At 41.6% G+C, this 21466-nt stretch overlaps 1 protein-coding gene across 4 annotated transcripts in view; it reads left to right on the top strand.

Annotated features, from left to right (window-relative positions):
• Window positions 1–21466, top strand: part of MIDEAS (mitotic deacetylase associated SANT domain protein) — an 88050-nt gene that overhangs the window by 23753 nt on the left and 42831 nt on the right. For 2 of the 4 annotated variants that reach the window (XM_048853446.2, XM_048853449.2), the window contains exon 1: window positions 9452–9982. The exons of 1 other annotated variant lie outside the window; for it this stretch is intronic. The gene's annotated coding sequence lies outside the window, so the exon portion shown is untranslated. Of the gene's footprint in view, window positions 1–9451; window positions 9983–21466 lie in introns of those variants that run through there. One more of the 4 variants, XM_048853448.2, reaches the window with a different exon arrangement.

Below are 21466 nucleotides of genomic sequence, written 5' to 3'. Positions count from 1 at the left end.
TCCTGCATAGCCTCCAGAAGCAGCTGCATACAGTTGGTGTGGTACATATATAGCTCAGGAAGCACTTTGGGGGTGCTTTGAGAGGAAAGATGCTATGTAAATAACATAATATAGGTAATGAAATTAATATAAATAATAAAAGAGTGTAGTAGAACTTACTTATTTTGTTCCATTACCATTATCTTTCTAGTTTCTGGAAATAAATAACTCTGGGGCAGGGAACAAATGTTTTGTTTTAATTTAGGTTTGCAGTGAGTCACTGAAGAACTAATAGCTAAGATAGGTAGGGTGGGTACCTCTGTATTTTTGCATATGAGCTGATCAAAAAGTTTGGGGGGGAAATAGAAGTAATTTTTGTTACACTGGTTTTGCAAGAACTTCTATGGAAAACTCTTGGGTTTTAAATTTTTTTATTTTTTTCCCACTCCTCCCACACCCCTTGCATCCACTTTTTCCTCTTTCCACTTTGTCAATTAAAAACCAGCACAATGGGAAGGCGGGAAGCAAAAGTAAAGTTTTCACTTTTTAGACAGATTCAGTGCCCCTTCCATCTTGGCGCAGGCTTCCCCTAAGAACAGGATCATTGGAGGCTTCTGAGAGGGCTCCAAAGAAGCCCAGGTCCCCTATGAGATCTGCAGTTTCCGAAACCTTGACCTCTGAGCTCAGTACCGTTGAGTTGAAGGACTCCTCCACCAGTAGTGGCAGTGCCAGAAATCCCTGGAGCTCAAGGGAGAGACGTGGCTCTGACAGAGCTTCAGTACTGTCTACCAGGGACAAGGAGGGCAAGCATAATCACCTGATCTGGTACCATCAGGCTCAGGCCTGTCATCGGCAGCTACCTATTCAGTACCCTCAGTACAGAGCAAGCAATGGCACCAGACTCCATCGGCACCAACAATGGTATGCCCGCCATTGACAGTACCATGATCTTCAGCTACCACATCCTTGGCTACTGCACTGGTACTGTTTCCCTGCTTGGTACTGCAAGAGTTTAGATAGGTGAGGGACCTGTCCATAGTGGATGAGCCAGAATCCCCACTCCTCATGGGTACCAAGCGTGTCTTGGCACTAACACCTTGGTCTCCAGACTGCTATTATTCCCTGGTACCACAGGACTCTCCACCCTTTTCTATGCAGACTCTTCCATTGGATGATGAGGAGGAGGATGAATGGGACTACTAGTCAATGTCTTCAATTTCAGTCCAGGATTCCCCAAAATAACTTGTCAGGAACTCGTTCTTTGACAGTGACAGGGAAGATTGCACTGTCATCAAGGGTGGTGGAACCAACCCTGCATGCTGCCCCGCCATGGCCACACTGGGATCCCTGGACTGCTTACCAATAGCATTTCTCCAGACCACTAGTACAGTCTCTAAGGGACACTAAGGTTGTTCAGTCCTTTCCTCCCCAACCAGCTCCCTCACAGGAGACATTTGAGGAATAGGAGGCCAGGATGGATAAAGAGACCACCCCTCGAATATCCATCTCATTCTTGTCCCCAGATGAAATGGTTATGCCTTCACCACCTTTCCTGGCTGACATTTGAGGACCTCATAAAGAGGGCAGCTGACATTCTTCAGATTCCACTTGAAGAGGTCAGGGATTCACAACACAAGCAGTTGGGTATCCTACAGTCAGCAACATCCTCCAGGATGGTGGTACTCATTAACAAGGTGTCCCTGGATCCAGCTGAGACTGTGTGGCAAACACCTGCTACTATTCTACCAACATGTAAAAGGCTGGATAAAAAGTAATACGCTTCCTATAAAGACTCTGATTTCTTGTTCTCCCACCGTCCACCTAACCTCTAGTTGTGGATGAGGTAAATGAGGAGGGCAGGCAACACTTCTCCAGGTCTACTCCACATGACCAGGACCAAAAGAGACTGGATGTATTTGGACGGAAATCCTATTTGTCAGCAACCCTGCAGTTCCAGATTGCAAACTACCAGGTGGTCATTGCCAAATACAGTTTTACAAACTACAATAGATGGATGACTTTTATTGAACATCTGCCCTATGAAGATAGGGAGCAATTCCAGGTCATCGTTTCAGAAGGTCAAATATTGGCCAGGACTGCTCTTCAAGCATCGTTGGTTGTAGTGGACACTGCCACCAGGTCCATCTATATGGCAGTAGTTATGCACAGGGCATCATGGCTCCAGCTCTTGGAATTTCCAAGAGAAGTACAGAATACTGTTGAGGACCTCCCCTTTGACAGTCATAGGCTTTTCCTGGAGACTGTAGATGCGTCCTTCCATACACTGAAGGACTCTAGACCCCTTTATGTTCCCTGGGCATATATACATCTACAAATAAAAGATGGTGTAGTAGGTCATACACTGCCCAGAGATTGCATCCTGCTTAGTCTTCTGGATTTCATATAGCCACCAAACCCCCCAGTAAAAGACATAAGTTCAGAGAAAGAGGGCTGTCTACCTGCCCCCTTACAAGACCACCCAACCATTGGGCTGATCGAGAGTTTGAATCCCCCTGCATCTCTGGTTTTACAGCTATGCCCATTTTCCCACCATTCTCTCTTTGGAGACCACCGTTCCCATTTTCAACATGCCTGGAGACGGATCACTTAGACAAGTGGGTCATAATAATGGGCTATACCATCCCTTTGACATCACTCCTTCCCTTCAATTTCCCTTCCCCATCCCTCTTCAAGGACCCCTCTCACAAGCCTGTATTAAGACATAAGGTAAACTCTCTCCTCCAGTTAGGAGCAACAGACCCAGTCCCTCCCCCTCACTGGTGCAAGGGGTTTTATTCCAAGTATTTCCTTGTACCAAAGAAGGACAGAGGATGGAGATCAGTCTTAGATCTAAGACTTGTAAACAAGTTCGTAAAACCTCACAAGTTCAGGATGATGACTCTGACAGCTATAATTCCTTCAGTGGAGAAGGGGGGGATTGATTTTCAGCTCTTGATGTCCACAGTATTGCTTAAGAACATACCAATGTCTGAGATATGGAGGGCTGCTACATGGGCTTCAATACGTACATTTTCAAAGTACTATGCTTTACTCCTGCTGTCAGATTCGATGTGGCTCTGGGTACTGCAATACTCTCTTCAGTTCTGGATGCAGTTCTGAAGCTCCCTCCTCCCTCTGGGGAAACTGTTCGGAAGTCACCTGAAGTGGAGCACCCATAGGGACGCTACTCAAAGAAGAGGTTACTCACCTTGTGCAGTAACTGCAGTTTTTTGTGATGTGTGTCCCTATGGGTGCTCCACTACCCGTCCTTTCCTCCCCTCTGCTTCAGGCTGTTCTCTGTGGAGACATTCAGGTGGAGAAGGAACTGAGTGCAGTTGGCCCATGCATCTCTATATAGTCTCGGTGTCTAGCATGAGGAGGCATAGCATGCATGCGCAGGCTTTATGAGCACTACTAATGGAAAAATCTCCAGTGATGGGCTCAAGAGGCACATGAATGCCTGAAGTAGATTACCCATAGGGAAATACATTTTGAAGAACTGCAGTTACTCCACAAAGTGAGTAACCTCTTCTTTATTTCAAAAAGCCATATCTCTTTAAAAACACATTTCATTTGAAAAAACTTTGACGAGCTATCATAGTGGTTTTTAAGGGAATTTACCTTAACTCATGTCACTTTAGGCTACCACATATAGGCACTGATCCTGCAGTCAGATCTATGTGGGGAGACTGCTGTGTATATGCAGAGCTCCACTTATTTTGCAGTGTTGCAGTGGGGGAGGTTTAGATTGGATATTAGGAAAAACTTTTTCACTAAGAGGGTGGTGAAACACTGGAATGCGTTACCTAGGGAGGTGGTAGAATCTCCTTCCTTAGAGGTTTTTAAGGTCAGGCTTGACAAAGCCCTGGCTGGGATGATTTAACTGGGAATTGGTCCTGCTTCGAGCAGGGGGTTGGACTAGATGACCTCCTGAGGTCCCTTCCAACCCTGATATTCTATGATTCTATGATTTCAGTGAGGTGCTGCACATGTGCAGGTGTCTACCCACACAGATCTGATTGCAGGAGATATAGAGAATATTTTAAAATGGAATTAAGATACAGATTCCATCTCCTATATTCACAAGGAAGATTGTGGAGCAAGCTTAAGAATATTTTAACCATAAAATCCCTTGCTTGGTCCAAAATCTTTCATCTTTACCATACTTAGATTCCAGCTTTTAGTTTATCTGTTTGAGGAGTCTTCACAGAGAGATTCTCATGGACACCTCCCCTCCCTGCTCTTCTCCCTCTGCTCCTGGGAACTACCTTCTCTCCCATCCACAATCACATAACATTCCTGTGGCAGCTACAGAAATTGCTTATGTCATTGGTTTGCAATCTGTTTTTTATTGGAGCCTCCCAGTCCTTGGGATGGATTAATGGCTGGGTGCTGCAGCCGCCATCCCTCCAGATGCTGCTAGCCTTCATTTCTTCTATCCTCTCTCTCTCTCTTCAGCCCCTTTCTATTTTCTTAACTTTGTTTTTGTGTATTTTTTTCTATATCTATTTTAGTAAGTTTAGTATGTAATAATATTTAATAGGTTTTTCTGCTCCTCTCCTTTGATTCCATCTTCGTCCCCTTCCCTGTTCCTCCAAGTACCAGAAGGCTACATGTTGCTGGGAGTGAGAGGCTTCCCCTGGTCCCACCCAAAGCTGCAGGAGCAGAGCAGCTTGTACTAGTAGCCTACCCATGTGAACTGATCCTGCAACCAGCTCTATTTAGGAGCAGGAAGAGAAGGAAAGTGGGTTTCACAGATCTTTGTCTGTCCCACTTAAACCAAAACAGAAACATGTTTGGAGAAGCATGGATCTGGGGTTCTGCAGCTTTCCCAGCTGCAATGCTCGTCACTTCTGTCTTGTGCCTCCTGTACCGTTTGGGGCAACACTGGTTTACATGGAAAAAGTAATAGTAGGGAAGTATTATTTTTATTATAAACGACATCTAGTGAGAAGTGTTATTTCCTTTCCATTGTTTATTTCTGCTCTTCACTTAGTCTCCCCCTGTCATCTGTTCTGTTGCCTTTGTCCTCCTCATCACCTGCATATGTTTCCCAGCTACTTCCTTCCCTGTTCCCTTAAACATGTTGACCAGCTACTTGGTCCTCTTCTCCCATCTGGACATACTACCTGGCTGCCTCTTTCCGCTTTCCTAGATGGTTCCCTTTCACTGGTGGCTTTGGACTCTGAGGTTAGTTCTTGTTTCTTCCTCCTCATGAAGCAGAAGTCCTAGTAGAGGCAGCTACGCAATCAGGCTAGCTTCATCTCATTTCCAGCTATTCATAAATCTCTCCAGGCTCTTGTTGGCAATGAAGTCCTTGGAGGCCTTTAGAAGTAGCTGGAATCGAGGAGGAGGAGCCAGCACCATAAGACCAGCCCATCCTGAGGTCTGCAGCACGTGCTCTGTCATTGATTGGTGTTTTATGTCCCACTCCTAGCAGAGAGGCATTTCAGGGAATTAGAGGCCCAGTACAGGAGTTCTTGTCTCAGGATTAGCTATTTCTCTTCCCCAATCCTTTTTGGAGAGCCAGTTTGTTTGTTTTTAAGAAAAACAAACAACAATGAAACAACCAAAGAAAAAACAAAACCCAGGCCTGTGTGGAGGCAGTTCATGGAGAGGAATCGTGAACTGCTTTTGGAGATTACCCTTCATTCCACCCTAAAGTAGTCACCAATGGTATTACAGAGAGAGAAACAAGGAGTAGGGACCATAGAGCTAGTATTTAGAACTAGTATGACAGTTCTTAGTGTGAGAGAGATGCACGATGTTTTAAAAATTAAAATGGCTCTTGTATAGAAGAGGTAGTGCTCATAGTGAGCAGACACTGAACACCAGATTCTGAACAACAGTTTTCTGTTTCATCTGAGCAAGCCAAATAAATGTTAAATGGTTATTGTTTATTTGTATTGCTTTGTGCCTAGGAGCCCTGGGCAAGGATGAGGACCCCATTGTGCCAGGTGCTGTACAACCACAGAGCAAAAAGATGGTCCCCGACTCAAGGAACTTACAATCTAAGGCCATGTCTACACTAGGGAGCTTACAGCTATAGTGGGGCAGCTGAGCCGTTGTAAGATCGCTTGTGTAGCCGCTCTATGCTGATGGGAGAGAGCTCTCCTGTTGACATAGTAAAACCACCTCCACAAGCAGCAGTAGCTATGTCAGCGGGAGAAGCTCTCCCACTGACATAGCGCTGTGCACACTGCCATTTATGCCCTCAAAACTGTCGCTCAGGGGTGTGATTTTTTTTTTCCACAGCCTTGGGCAACTTAAGTTTTGCCAACATAGGTCATGTCTACACTACCATTTAAGTGTAGTGGGGAGGGTTTTGGATGGTGGTAGGGAGATTAGGTTCCCTGTTTTAATCATGTTGAGCTTAAGCTGATGACTAGACATCCACAAGAAGATGTCAGAGAGACAGGCCAATATTTTAGTTTTTACAGAAGGTACAACAATTGCGAAAGAATGTTAAAGGTTATTTGCATGAGGGATGAGTGGGAGTTCAGTTTGTGCCCTTTTTTGCTTCATTATAATATATGAAAAGCCTGAAATATTTGTGTGTGTGTGTGTGTGTGTGGAGGGGTCCTTTTTTTTTCTTAGTGTCAGAATTGCAGGTCTTCCTCCTTTCAAAGACTCTGACTAGAGCACTGGTAACATTATGCCATTGCAAGAATTGAGAAATGAAAGTTGAGCAATTGAAGAGGAATTTTGTTTTTTAGTTTACTGATATTCTTGATGTTTCTAAGTATTAAAACCCTAATAAGAAACATCACTTCTTATTTTTAATAAACATTATAAATAATGTTTATAAATTATAATATATAATTATATTTATAATTATAAATAAGATAAAAGGGGTGGGGCAAACCCTCAATTTCTTGGAAGTGGGGAGTAAGTTTCAGATAATCATTAATGGATAATCATTAATAGAGAAAGTCCCCACCTCTTCTCTACTTACTACCACTTGAAACACAGCTTTGTGCATGAGGCCGTACTATAATGTTCACAGCAAGGCGGAAGCCAAAATATTACCATTAAATAAATAATTTATCCAGCTTTGCTGAAAGGTTGAATAGTATTTTTCTGCCAATGGCTGCATTCGGCATGTCATAGTTGTTACTTATTGATCTTGTATGTTGCAGAAAAAACTGTATTGCACTTAGTTACAGTACAGATGTCTATATCCACAAAGCTATCCACCTTCAAATCCCTCTTCAAAACTCTTCTTTGCCATGTTGCCTACAAAAAACTTGATAGCAGTTAGGTTGTTGGTGTGCAGAGGCCACGGCCTATCACCAGTACTGTCTCGTTGTTTCTTTGTACTTCCCATCTGTCTATAGCCATCTGCTGTCTCTTGTCTTATAGTTAAGATTGTAAGCTGGTTAGGGCAGGGACCATTTTTCTGTTCTGTTTGTACAGCACTTCACATCATAATATGTACCTAACAGGGTACTCCATGAGATGCTTTTTTCCCTTATGGTGTTCTATAATGCCACACAAAGAAAGGAAGCAAATATATTAATTAGAGGAGATACTTTTGTAATTGCATTTGAAATTGTAGGTGGTAGTGTATGCACTTCAGAAGAATGTTACTGGGTAGGCTGTGCCATCTCTTGTGGAACAATTTCTGTTCCCATGATCTCTTTGGGGCACCAAAGGCATTTGGTAATAAATGGTGGACTGTTGTCCTGAATGTGCAAAGGGAATAGAGAATGCAGGTGCAAGATGAACTGTGCTTGCAGAAACCAGCATACTTCAAGGTTCACAAGGCAGTTAGTTCATTCTTCCTTCTAATATTCTATCCTAGGACATTTCACTCTGCTTTCGGTTGCAGCCTTCTTGCACATTGCAATAGTAGTGGAAATGAGCTGTTGTCTGTGCTTGACCTCAAATTTTAAATACCCAAAACAAACATTGGGGTAGTGGAAACATGTCAGATTCTTCAGCCATAGGCCCTGAGTCTGCAAGCTGCTTTAGGGAAGCCCACGTGCCTGCACAAAACCCCATTGTGGAGCATCATGCAAGCATAGGAGTTCATGTGCATGGAACATCTTGCAGAGCTGGGGCCCAGGACTGTGCTTAAACAAAAGAAAGCAGGCTGGTCTTAGCAAGGTAGTAGTTCAGGAATGGTCCATGCAGCATAAATCTAATCTGATTTTTAGGGGACATGGTCAACTTAAAAATTACTCTTCTCAGAATTTTTCCCCTAATGTTCTTGCAAATCACACACCTAAGATTAAAGAAAACAAATATTTCTTTAATTGTTTTATTTGCTGTCTTTGACAGCACTATTTTCTTTATATAGTCAGTTTCTCCTGTAGTTTGGGATTTTTCACATAGCAACAGGGAAAAGAAAATGTATTTTTGAAAACCACAAAAATTGGCATGGGGACTCAAAACCAAAGAGAACAATTAGTTATTTAAAGTCATAGCCACTGTACAATCTAATCAATCACAAAAAAATAGTTAAAAGTAGTTTCAGGTTCAAAGCATATTCTTAAGTAATACAACTACTTAGCTTTCCTCATGTGTAAATCTCAAAGCACTCTAAATAGGTGTCTATTGATATACCTGTCTTACAAAGCAGGAAACCAGTTTTGCCAAGGTTCACAATTTTACATTTAATGTTTTTTCTTAAAGCCTCAGCCCCTGGAGACAAATGATTGTGAGAATTTTGGCTTTCGTATTTTTTTAAGTGAGTTTCTGGCCCTCATGGTTGCTGAGAAAAGCTTAAAAATGTGCCCCAAGTATATACTAAAAGCTCAAAACCGAGAGGGCAAATGAAAATTAGCAACCCAAAATGTATGTACTGTATTATTTTTAAATTGTCTTGATTTTTAAGCCAGTATCACAATTATTTGGGGGTCTCAACTTAAGTTTTTGAATGTTTGGGTTTGGCACTTAAACAGTGAGTCAGCAGCAGAGCTGCTGAGACCTCTGATCTGACACTGTCCCATTTCCTATGCTACCGCGTCATGCTCTATCTATCTCACAAGTATGTACATCTTTTCACTTGCCTAGCCTACCTGCACCAGGAGAGGTTGGAAACAGAATTGTTTTGTGAGCATAATATCATGCCAGAAGAAGGCCTACTGTATATGTTGTCTCTGATATGCACCCCAATTATCAGTTGTAATAGCTTAATTTCTGTTTAATGCATATGTAACTATTTTGAACATTGCAGATTGCAAAGAGAGGTTTCCTCAGTGGAAAGATAAACTGGATGTGTAGTCTTCGTGGGTAAAACAATGTTCTCCTGAAGTCATCCTCCTGGTGTGGTTTGAAGAGATGCTAACTGGATGCTTTTTTGCAAATCAAACAGTAGATGTGAGAGAGAGAGAAAGGGAAAGCTATTATGTAGGGCTAAAATATGCTGGAAATCCCCAGCTCTGTGGAGTTGCTAGGTGGTTTTAAAACCCTTTCACTGCCTTATATGGCAACGGGAAGTGGGAGTGGCCCAGGCCTGCTTGAGCAGGGAGGGAGCGGGAGAGAGATGGCTCCTGACTTAGGCAGTTGTGCTGATGAAGTGGAAGAGCTGGTTTCAGTTCTGTATAGTGCATGTGTGTTTAGGAGGCGGGTGCTTCTGCTTGACTTGCCTGGGAGTTGTGCAATCCTTTAGGTCGGAGAAAGCGCCCTCCCTCGCTGCTGCCGCCACCGCCTTGTTGGTTTTTTTAAAGCTGTGAGCTCAGCCGATGAGTCAGAGCCATGCAATCCTGACACTGCATCGTGGGACTGGAGGTGAGAGAGAATCAAAAACAGGAGCTGTAGATTTCGGCCAACTACAGTGCAGGACTTCGCTTTGCTTGTGCACAGAAGGGGAGCTGAGTAGTGACCACTTTGTGGGATATTCTTGATTGCAAGAGAACTTCCTGCTTCTTTCCTGGGAGCCCTGAGGATCGGGTCTGGAAAACACTTTTTTGTCTTTTCTTGGGAAGTGAAGCGAAGAGAGAGAGAGGAATCGCTCTGTTGCATAATTCTGACAGTGTCTGTCTCATATTAGGACGAGGTAAATTGAAATCTAGGGTTCTTACAAGGTCCAAAGGGCCTGCGCACTCCTGCACCTTGCTCCTGATTGAGGCTAGAATCAACACCACAGAGGCTATTTGAATCATGGCTGTGGTTTTTGCAAGCCTGAAGGTTTGCAGCAAGGAGCTGGGGGGTGGGGGTGGAGGAAATGGGGAGATTGAATGCTTGGTAACTTTGTTTGCTTTTTATTTTTATTTATTTTTTTGTCTGTATAACGCATGCAAGCTGCGTATGTGCAGCTACGCAGCTCAACGCTGCTAATGGACTGCCTCAACAGGAAGACTGCCTTTTTAGTGTGGAAACTTGGTACAGAGAATTCTGGCTAATATTAATTTTAGTGAAATGTGGTAAATTGCCTTTTGGGTGGGGAGTTGCGTATGGTTTGAGAGCAGAGAGGTGATTCAAATTGCATTGCTGTTGTTCGTTGTTTGACAGCTGCTGAAGTCTTGCTGTGAGCAATTTAAAATTAATACCCCTCTTTTTGTCTTAAAATTTTAGAGTAAACTTAGTGTTAACAAACATGAGGGACTTATGTTTAGTACAGGTAAGAGCTGTACAAGATTTTCCTCATCCCCAGCCTCCCAAGTCTCTACCACGTTTATCTTAATTCTGAGCCATATACCCTGCTATCCTAATTCTGGACCTTTTGAGTACAGATTCTTAAGTGTGACAAGCTGGGTGGGTTTTGGCATGTATAAATGGAGGTTAGGACATGCCTTGCTTGTTTTCTGATCGGTAGCCAAGTCCCTTGGAACAGGTTTCTGTGCTTTCTGTAGGTCAGTGCTTCTGGCTCAGGTTCTGAAATTTCCATGCACCCAGGTATTTGATTGCAGTAACTGCAAGCCTGAATCCAAATTTTAGATACATTGTGCAAGGAAACTGATTTCAGTACTTAATATCACTTTCAGATCTCAACACTAGCATGTAAGGTGCCTGGTTTCAGCATCCCATAAGGACAGAGCAGCAGCCAATGGGATAATCTGCAGTTTACCACCACCTAAAAATTGTTGCTAGTCAGTTTACTTATGGTTAGAAATATGACGCAAGCTAGGGAAGGTTAAAGTGAACAAGTGCTTAAGTTAGGTAACTGCAATGATATCCTACTCCCAGAATATTAAATTAGTTCCTCTGATGGCTGTTCCTGTTAAAATCAGTGGGAATTTTGCCATTTGCTTGGGAACATGATTAGGGCCTGTGTTTGAGAGTGTCTCATTATGGAGGTGGACATATTTGGCTCTGAACCGCTGGACTCTTAAAAACGTTCAGCTCTAACATATCTCAGTTCCGTGGGGGCCTGTAAGGTAGTTTGTGTATTTTGGTATTTCAAAGATCGCAGTTCCACTGTGGGGTCGGGAGAGAGAAACTATTCTGTCTTCTGGAGTGGTTTAGGGAAGTAGGTGGTGAAGTTTAGGGTAATGTACAATCAAGCTAGATCAGTCACTTAGAAGCACTATCTTGCTATAACTAATTTTTTTATCCCTTCTTAAATAATATCAAAGTGCATTTCTTACACTCTAAATGGTTTTGATCTGTGATTCTATCTGTTAAATGTAATAAAACAAATTAGTTTTAACTTTAGGTAAGTGAAAATGCACCTTTACACTGTAAATGCATTCATGACAAGGATTCAGTCAGATTATCTGACATTGGTCTATAGAACATATGGCTGCCCAGACAAAATTAAGGCATAGTTCCTGCTGAGGAGAGACTGGAATAATTAATGCTGTGTGCACAAGCTGTGGCCCTATGGGGTGGACTTAATTGATGTTCCTGGATTGTGATAGGACTTCCTCTGTGTGTGCCCTGTACATTACTCCTGTTAAGAGCCTAGTATGTCTGTTGTGGTCCATTGGTGGCAAAAGGAAATTGCTAGTACCCATTCTAAACCTGTCTCATCTGCAATACAGTGTTACCGTATCCTTAGTTTAGTACGAGTGACAGTCCCTGCTGAACACTGGCCCTAGGCTGGAATAGAAAAGGTGTTGCAAGCCAGCATTGTCGTACATTAGCAGAGCTATGGGTGAGGTCTAAGTCTGCATAACAGAGGAAGGAGGGTCTACTGATTAGGGTGCTAACCTAAATCTTGAGAGACCTAAATTCAGTTCCCTGCTCTACTGCAAACTTCCTGTGTGATCTCAGGCAAGTCAATTAGCAGTTCTGTACCTAAGTTCCCATCTGTAAAATGGGAATAATAGCACTTCCTTACCCTATATAGCTGTTGTGAAGATAAATGCATTAAAGATTCAGGTGCTCAGATACAATGGTGATGAAGGCTGTGTAAGTACCTAAAATAGTGGATGTTACAGTTCAGGAACGAGGTGCAGTGGCAGTGCAGCAACACGTAAGGTTGCAAAAAAGTCAGCCTGCTCTGTGTCTGCACCCTGATAAACGTTAGTTTTATAAACACTAAATTCACTCAAAAATTTTAGGTGCCATTTCCTGTAGCCTGCAGTTTCATAGAGGGAGCTTTTGGAAAAAATACAAAGGGAGTATAGAAGAACAGACCTGCAAAGATTTAAATCATGGTTTGGGGGCGTCAGTAACCAGGCAGAGGTTACGGGAGTGGGCGGGCAAGGTTCTGTGGCCTGCAATGTGCAGGATGTTAGACTAGATGATCATGATGGTTCCAACTGGCCTTAAAGTCTGAGTCTAAAGTACTGGTCAGAGAGCTGTCATAATGAGGTTAGAGCTTTTCTATAGATAGCAGTAGCCAGGCTTGTGTGATTTTTGTTTTTGTTTTTGTTTTTTTTGGTTTGGTTTTTTTTAAGAAAAATGTTGCAATTATATTGAAGCAGTATGATATCATAATAGTCTATTATTTACACAAAAGGTAAATAGCACGGTCTCCCAAAGATCTGTAGTGGGACCAGTGCTGTTCAGCATATTCATAAATGATCTGGATGGAGGCAAACAATGAAGTGGCAAAGTTTGTGGATGATATGGAATTGCTCAAGATAGTTAAGTCCAAAGCTGACTGCAAAGAGTTATAAAGGGATCTAGCAAAACTGTGTGACTGGGCAACAAAATGGCAGATGAAATTCTGTTTTGACAAATGCAAAGTAATACACATTGGAAAATATAATCCCAACTATACATACAATAATGGGTTCTAAATTAGCTCTTACCACTCAAGAAAAGAGATGTTGGAGTCACTGTGGATAGTTCTCTGAAAACATCTGCTCACTGTGCAGTGGCAGTCAAAAAAGCTAACAATGTTAGGAACCATAGAAAAGGGATATATAATAAGACAGAAAATATAATGCCACTATGTAAATCCATGGTATGCCCACAACTTGAATTCTGCTTGAGGTTCTGATTGCCCCATCTTCAAAAAGATATAAAGAATTGGAGTAGGGTAAGAAAAATGGTTAAAGTATGGAAAAGTTCCTTATGAGGAGCGATTAAAAAGACTGGAACTGTTCAGGGTGGAAAAGAAACGATTAAGGGGAGATACGATAGAGGTCTATAAAAACTTGACTGCTGTGGAGAAAGTGAATAAGGAAGTGTTGTTTATTCCTTCACATAACACACAAATCAGGGGTCACCCAATGAAATTAATAGGCAGCACGTTTAAAACAAACATAAGGAAGTACTACTTCACGCAACACAGTGTGAGCCTGTGGAACCTGTTGCTATGGATGCGGTGAAGGCCAAAAGTACAACTGGGTTCAAAAAAGAATTAGATAAATTCATGGAGGATAGGTCCATCAGTGGCTATTAGTTAAGATGGTTAGGGGCTCAATGCCATGCTCTGGATTCCACTAAACCTCTGACTGACAGAAGCTGGAACTGGACAATGGGCTGGATTACTTAATAATTGTTCTGTTCTGTTCATTCCTTCTGAAGCATCTGGCACTGGCCATTGTCAGAAGATGGGACACTGGGATAGATGGACCATTGGTCCAGGCCAGTATGGCCATTCTTATGTTCTCAAGGGTGGGATGAACTTGCTAGGTTTTTTTTTTTTTTTTTAAAGTGTACGCTCCATATTATTTTCTAGATTTTAGTCCATATGATCAGAGTATAGATGTTTTTCCTCTTCCTGATGCCTTCCAAACATGGTCTGAAGGAATGAGCAGTGGATGTTGGGAGCCAGGAACTCCTGAGTTATAATCCCTGCTTTACCACTGACTCACTATGAAGCAATGGTCAAGTCACCCTGCCTCAGTTTACCCATTATAAAAATTGGATTAATAATATTTACCTACTTGCTCAATTGTGTTGTGTGAGGCTTAATCCATTAGTGCTCATACAGTGTTTGTGGGACATCCCCTTCGCTCACTTTCCCCCAAAGACACACAGTATTCTGTTCAACCTAGAAACTAGCATATTGTGTGAGATGAAGGGTATTTATCTAGTTTAGTGAAAAATCCCTTTAACTCAGCTAAATTGTTGGTCATATTGACAGCAAAGGGGCCTCCTGCTGCTCCTATAGAAGTCTTGGCAAAATTCCTTTTGACTTCAGTGAAAGCAAGATCAGGTCCTAATGGAATTTGTGCCCCTTATGGGATGACTAATCCCTTTTTGGTCTACAGTTTGCAAAATGATATAATTTTCATGTAAGAACTTTTATTATAATAACACTTAGCTGCTTTACATGGAAGTGGTCTAGTGATTAGAGCTAGGTGCTGGAGTCTATTTTCAGCTTGTCCACTAAGGTGCTCTGTGATCTTGCCCATGTCATTGAGGTATTCACAAGTGAGGAGGATCTGTGACTCCCTGTGATTTTTAATTGGAATTGTGTGCTTAGTTAGCACCATGGAAAATCAAGCTCTTGACCTCTCTGTACTTCAGTTTTCTTCATCTCTAATATGGAGGTAGCGATACAAAGATGTTGCCGGGATTAATTCACAAATGGTCTGTAAATGGTTTCAAAATCCACAGATCGAGCTGTGGAAGTGCAGAATAAAATGTCAGAGCTCTTTACAAATATGAACTGATTAACCCTTTGCAACATTTTCCCTCATACATAGGTGAATGTGGATGTTTTATTTTTTTCTGTTGTACCAGTTTGATTGTGATAAAATATTGTTATAATTTTGGGTAATGTGCAGAATTGAGTCTCGTGCTTGACAGGGTGGATTCGATTTAAATCAAATTGATAGGAAGACTCGATTTAATCATGGATTTCTACATAAAAGTGCATTCTTGTTGGTTGTTATAACCTTAATACATATTCTTCACAACTCAGAGATAGATGTAGGTTTCATTTTTAGAAGGTACACACTATACATTTTTGAAGTGATTTATTTTGAAAATTTTTCAGATTAGTTTTACAGCTATATCAGAAAATGAATGATTGTTTGGTTATTTCATTTACCAAAGGTAATTGAAGCAGATATTTATGAAGTCATTGGGAGGTGAACTATCTCCAATTCAACAGGTTAATCATTAATATTTGGAGGATTTTCTTGCCATGCTGTATTAGGAGGAGAACATCACCAGAGAGACATTTAAATTGTTTTATTTAACTAAAACAACAACGTTAGGTATTTTGGATTTTTTTCCCCTTCAACAGCAAATATAATATTTTAACAAAACAAGCATATAAATTTTTGAATTTAGTTAAACATTCAAGTTTTTTAAAATCAGGTTTGTTTTTATTAAAATATAGTTAAATGAAATAATATTTAAAAAAAACAAAACAAAAATTAAATAGACTATGTCAGCCAGGTCAACATGAAAAACTTAAAATATTGGCTTCTGCAGCTAACTCAGTCGTTTTCACCTTCATTTTCCTGTTTGTTCATAATCTGGAAAAGAAAAACAAGCTCTCCTGCTTTTTCAGGTCCCAAATGATTTCTCAATTTGGAATGAATTGGTCCAAAGGAAGAAAATATTCTTTCTACACCGGCAGAAGAAGCTACTGCTGTTTAAAAGTGAGATTATCACATCAGCAGTCTCTGAATCCAAGTGCTTAAGTGACTTCCACCACTTCACTTGTTTGACTTTCTTTAAAACATCATCAGCAAACATATATTTCTTGAATGCTTCACCCTTAGCTCTGAAGTTTATTATAGTTGGCATTCTGGAGTGATGATTGCTGGATGTCCATGTCATAGCCAACTCCTCTTCTTCAGCAGTTAAGGTTTGACCCTGGTACCAAGTATTGAGAATATTTGCAAGAAAATGAGCTGGAGATAGTGCTTGTCCCATTTGGTTTTTTTAATGCTTGTGATTCAACTCTGCCATTGCATATTTCTCTTTTTAAGATCTCACTCAGTTCCTTCCAAATTTCAACATCGTCAGCAATAAAACAGCTATTTCCCTGCATTTTGTTCAAGGCTACAGAAATAGGCTTCAGGGTACTCAGCATGTGTTCAACATTTCTCTTAAGCCCAATGTTGAGAACTTTGGCTGTGACAGTGCCATCTATTTTTTTTCATGATTTTGTTCACAAACTGTCATCAGATTAGGCCAGTTCTTGATATAGTGCTCAACACAGTCCATTACTGAGTTCCGTCACATGTCTTGTGGGAGAGTTAGCTTGGTTCCTCCACTTTTTTCAGAGCAGCTGCTGCAAAATGGTTCAAAATGCTGCAAAAAGGAAGACATTCCATTCTTCTCTTGTCACACAAGCACATACAACAGGATCATTGTGGACGTTGCTCCACCCATCAAGACTCAGGTTAACAATTTCACCCTCTAGACCTTTTGCACACTGCTCAATGTCTCTTTCATACACTTTATCCAGCAATTTGCCTGTGAAATCTGCTCTGTTGGGTGGACTGTATCCCGGTCTTAGTGACTGAACCATGTTAATGAAGTGTGGGTTCTCAATCATACGGAAAGGAAAGTTTGTTGTATAAACAAATCAGGTAATTTTTTCATCAGTTACCTCTTTTTGTAATCTGCTGGTTCTTATCACAAATTTATCTCTGGTGGTTTCCAGATGATGGAGATTTTTTCTTCTTTTTGCTACAGGTGATATACTGTGGCTATGTGACATACATGATGTGACTGAAACGCTATCTTTGGCAGATAACTCTGAAACTAGAGAAAATGATGGTGATCTCGAAGGTGGATATTCTTCACAATCCTATATGTTGAGGATGGATTCTCCTAAACAAATAAAATCAATGCAGTTATTTAATTATTATTACCATACTGTTCATTTAGTATTACTAATTGCGTTCACTGACACTCAGTACTACTTTAAAGGTGAAATTGTAAAAGGAAGATCTGCCTATTTCAGCTATTTAGTTTTTATCACAACTGCATCTAAAATGATAGTACCATAGAGAAACAACTATATTTTTTGCTCAAACATGAGAATTCAAGAATAGTCCAGAAGGAAGACAGCTAGTCCTTAAGAAAGAAGTACGAAATTAAAAAGTTTACCAACCTGAAGATCCTGCAAGTTCAGACAAGTTCCTTTCATTATCTTCAATGCAGCTTCCTCCTGTGAAGGAACACTTCTCATGATATTGTTTCGTTTGGGCCACCAGGCCTTGCATTTCTTTGTTGCACTGTTTGCATTTTGCACGAATGCCTGTCTTATCCACAGATAGAGGAACTTCATTAAAATATTCCCAAACTGGGTCTCTTTTACGGCCTGCTGCCATTATAGGTTTTCCTTTCTAGTGTCTAGTAGATCTCAAATCAATGAAGGCTACATTCAGAAAGACCTCAAGTCTTCTTGAATATGCTATTCAAACAGTTTCACTTTTGTTTCTACTGTCTGTCCCTCCCTTCTCACATTTATCTCCAGACTTCTTCTCCTTGTCCGGATCTGTTCTACCCCCAACAATCTTCTATTCATTGAACTTTTTGAAAGTTTGCACTTTTAGAGAAAGGTAAGGGAGTGACTCTGTGTACACACTGTGACGAAGTGGGACTGTTCTTAATGTTTCCTCTGAATAGTGTGGGGGTGCCTCAGTTTCCCCCAGGCAGTTCTTAAGTATCTAGGGGGTGGAGTAAGGGTGTATGATCATTGCAGAGCCCTAGAGGGCAGGTGTGTGCAGGAGTCTGGACACAGAGAATGGCCGACACCCTGTTTCCTGGCCACTGATGGCCTGAGCCCTTCCCCCCCTGCAAGGTGAGAGCTGAAGGGTTGGAGAACAAAGGAATCAGGTGACCACCTGGCCCGGGAAAGGAACAAAGCCCAGAGGAGGAGGGGCTGGAGGGGGTTTTCAGTTTGGGGCTGGCTGGGACAGGGAGTGAAGTGCAGACGTGGTTGTCTGGCTCACTGCCCCCCAAAATGGACCCAGCTGAGGGGTCCCGTTCTCTGCACCTGCAAGCTCTGTTTTAGACCATGTTCCTGTCGTCTAATAAACCTTCTGTTTTACTGGCTGGCTGAGAGTCACGTCTGACTGCGAAGTTGGGGTGCAGGACCCTCTGGCTTCCCTAGGAGCCCCGCCTGAGCGGACTCGCTGGGGGGAAGCGCACGGAGGGGCAGAGGATGCTGAATGCTCCGAGGTCAGACCCAGGAAGGTGGAAGCTGTGTGAGCTGTGTGTCCTGAAGACAGGCTGCTCACAGAAAGGCGACTACCCCAGAGTCCTGACTGGCTTCATGGGGAGCAGTTCCAGAGCATCGCCCAGGGACTCCGTGACACACACATTTGCAGTGGGACAATAGGGTTGAGGTCCGTTATTTCTCACCTCTTACATATTATTTATTTATTTATTTAAAAACATTGTTGCTGTTAACAAGCATGTTATCTCTGGAGACACACATCTCAGTTTGAGAACTGCAAAACTAAGCATCTCTGATGGTATCTTTTAGACGGAGCACTGAGTTCCATTGGGTAGCTAGAAAGATTAACCTAAATAATCTATATAGAAGCCCCTGGAACCACATAAGATTGGGTCTCTAATCCATGAACTATTGGAACTCATTTACAAAACTTTTCTTAAACATTACATGAATATATTCTCTCATACTATGGGATTATAAATTCTAATTCTTACTCTATGATGAGATATCTTTGAGCTATAGTGTATCTTAATTAAAACTATCTTTGGATAGGTTTTTTTCCTCAAAAAGCATTTTATCAAAAAAATTCGATTTAAATAAAAATCTGATTAAAAAAATTTTTTTTAAATCATTGATTTTTATCCACTCTGATACTTGATTTAAACTTTTTGCAAAGGCTTGCACGCAGGAGAAAATTTGTTCCAAATGCAATTGTAAAGAATGTTACTCTTTCCTGAAATATTGGTAAGTGCAGGGCAAGTGGTTTCTTTTTCTGCTGGCACTTGTGTAAGTCCATTTTGCAGGAAACTTCTGACTTTCTGAATAAGTTTGAGGCCGATATTGCCTTTGCACAGTTTTTGGTGTGTTGATTCAGAATGTGGTTTAATAAGGACACAAATTAGCTGCTACAGAATAGGTCAAAAATTTTGCTTTGCTTTTGATAGTTTTGGTTCCAACGACCTGCTCTTTTCTTTCTCTAGTGTACTCCCTCCCCACCTTAAGGTGTGTGCGTTGGGGGAATGGGGTTGTTTGGGGGAAGGGGGTTGTTTTGGGTGTTGAGGAAGTGGGGAATTCTGAATCTATAGCCAGGAAGATACCTTCAAGGCTTAAAACTTGTAGCATTCACTTCTTAATAATCTGCCCTCTACAGTGCTAGTTGCCCATCTAAAACACAGCTTTTAAAATGTAATTACTGAAACAATGTTTCTTATCTGTTGACCTGACCACATCATAGGCACTGCCCAATTCAATATTCTACATAACTACCTGACCTTGCCCCTTACTGCATCACTCGCTCACTCCTTTGCTCTACTAAAGGTGACAGCTTTGAAAATCCTTTGTCTACATTTCCCACAAACATTCTAGTCTACCAGCAACTACCCTCATGTCAGCTAAATCCCTTCAGACTTTTTTCCCCACAGTACTTTAAAAAAGTTACACTATTTATGTAACAGTTTTAGAAAATGCAACTGAACCACTACAACCTTTTCTACTCTTGGAGACAGCACCAATTTTAGCAATTGTTTGCTAAATGATGGCTGAATTAGTGGTGGCCGCTATCTATCTGTAAGTGTAGGCACAGACAAACTGTGTCCAGTGTTGGTTCAGCTAAACCAATTGCTGAAACCATATGATTTTCTAGTGTAGACCTGGTGTAAGATACACACATGACTAATGAGCACCTGTTTGATCTTACTAGTGTAACCTTTGTCCTTCCACCTGTCTACTCCCTATTGTTTGATTACCCCCAACTTGTTGCATCACATCTAAAATTAGACTGTAAACTCTGGGGAATAATCCCTGTCTATACTATAAAGTGCCTAGCATACTTGTGGGTGCTATAAAAAATAATAGCCCCTTTCAACTGGGGATTTCAAAGCACTTTATAAACATAAATGTATTTAGGTTCACAACATCCATGTGAGACAGGTATTATCTCTGTTTTACCAGTGGAGGAGTGGAGTTGAAATGATTACTTGAGATTACAGTCTGTGGCAGGGCTGGGAATAGAGTCCAGATCTCTTGACACCTGTTCTGTGCTTTTAGCTATGCAGCCATTGCCCTAACCTCAGTCCCACACAACAACAACTAATGCCTACCTGATGATTGGAAGAGTGTCTCTACTGTGGACTAACAGCTATGAAATTTTGGATCCATATCAATGAGTAGGACTCTCATAGTAATGGTAAATACAGTTACCCCAGCTTTCCCTCCTCACCCCTCAGAGGACATTCTGTCACCTCCACAAAGCCCTATGTGGGGAAGGAATCTGATCAGCAGTCAAACTGTGATCCTCCATGCAGTGTGGACACCCAGGTCTGTCTTGCTTCTTACTCTTGACCCAGATGACAGGAAAGGTCAAGAAGGGACAAAGATTTACCCTGCAGTATATCTTCCTGCTGCAGTCCTGCAAAGTCAGGCATGTATTTTTCTCAGTGGAAAAAGGCACAGTGACTTGGTCATATCTGCTGGGCATGTTCAATTCCACAGCTGACTTATTTGCGGTTGGGAAGAAACTCTGAGTGAAAGAAGTATGGCTATGTCAGCTATGTGAGTGCAAGCATAAGGAGAGCATTTTGGCCAACTCTGTGCCATTCTGACTGTAGAGCTATCTGCAAATCCTGCACGCTGGAGTAAACATTTCTCTCTGTTGCTAGCAACTGCCTTTCCTGACAATTCCAAACAGAAGAGCCTAAAATAGCTCTAAGCCCTTACAATTAGCAGAAGTGTTAACCCATTTCCACAGGAAAAGAATAGCAAAGAGCTTTCTAACTTCATGTAGTCTCAGAACATACAGTGCTCTTAAGCTCTTTGCTTCTACGTGTGCATGCCCCACCACAGGCTTCACAATCTTATTCACATCATGTTATTTCTTACGATGACAGATAATACTATTTGGCACTGACAGCGCTTTTCAACTTCAATACAATTTACAAACATTAGCTAATTAGAGGAAACAAATGGCAGAAACCTACTTTTACTGAAGTGTAATGCTGCACTGTGGTATTCTCCCATACATATAAATGGCTGTGCCTTCCCTCCTACCCC

The sequence above is a fragment of the Caretta caretta genome, chromosome 6, assembly GCF_965140235.1.
Source record: "Caretta caretta isolate rCarCar2 chromosome 6, rCarCar1.hap1, whole genome shotgun sequence".
Classification (NCBI taxonomy): Eukaryota; Metazoa; Chordata; order Testudines; family Cheloniidae; genus Caretta; species Caretta caretta.
This window is presented reverse-complemented; position numbering and strand designations above follow the sequence as displayed.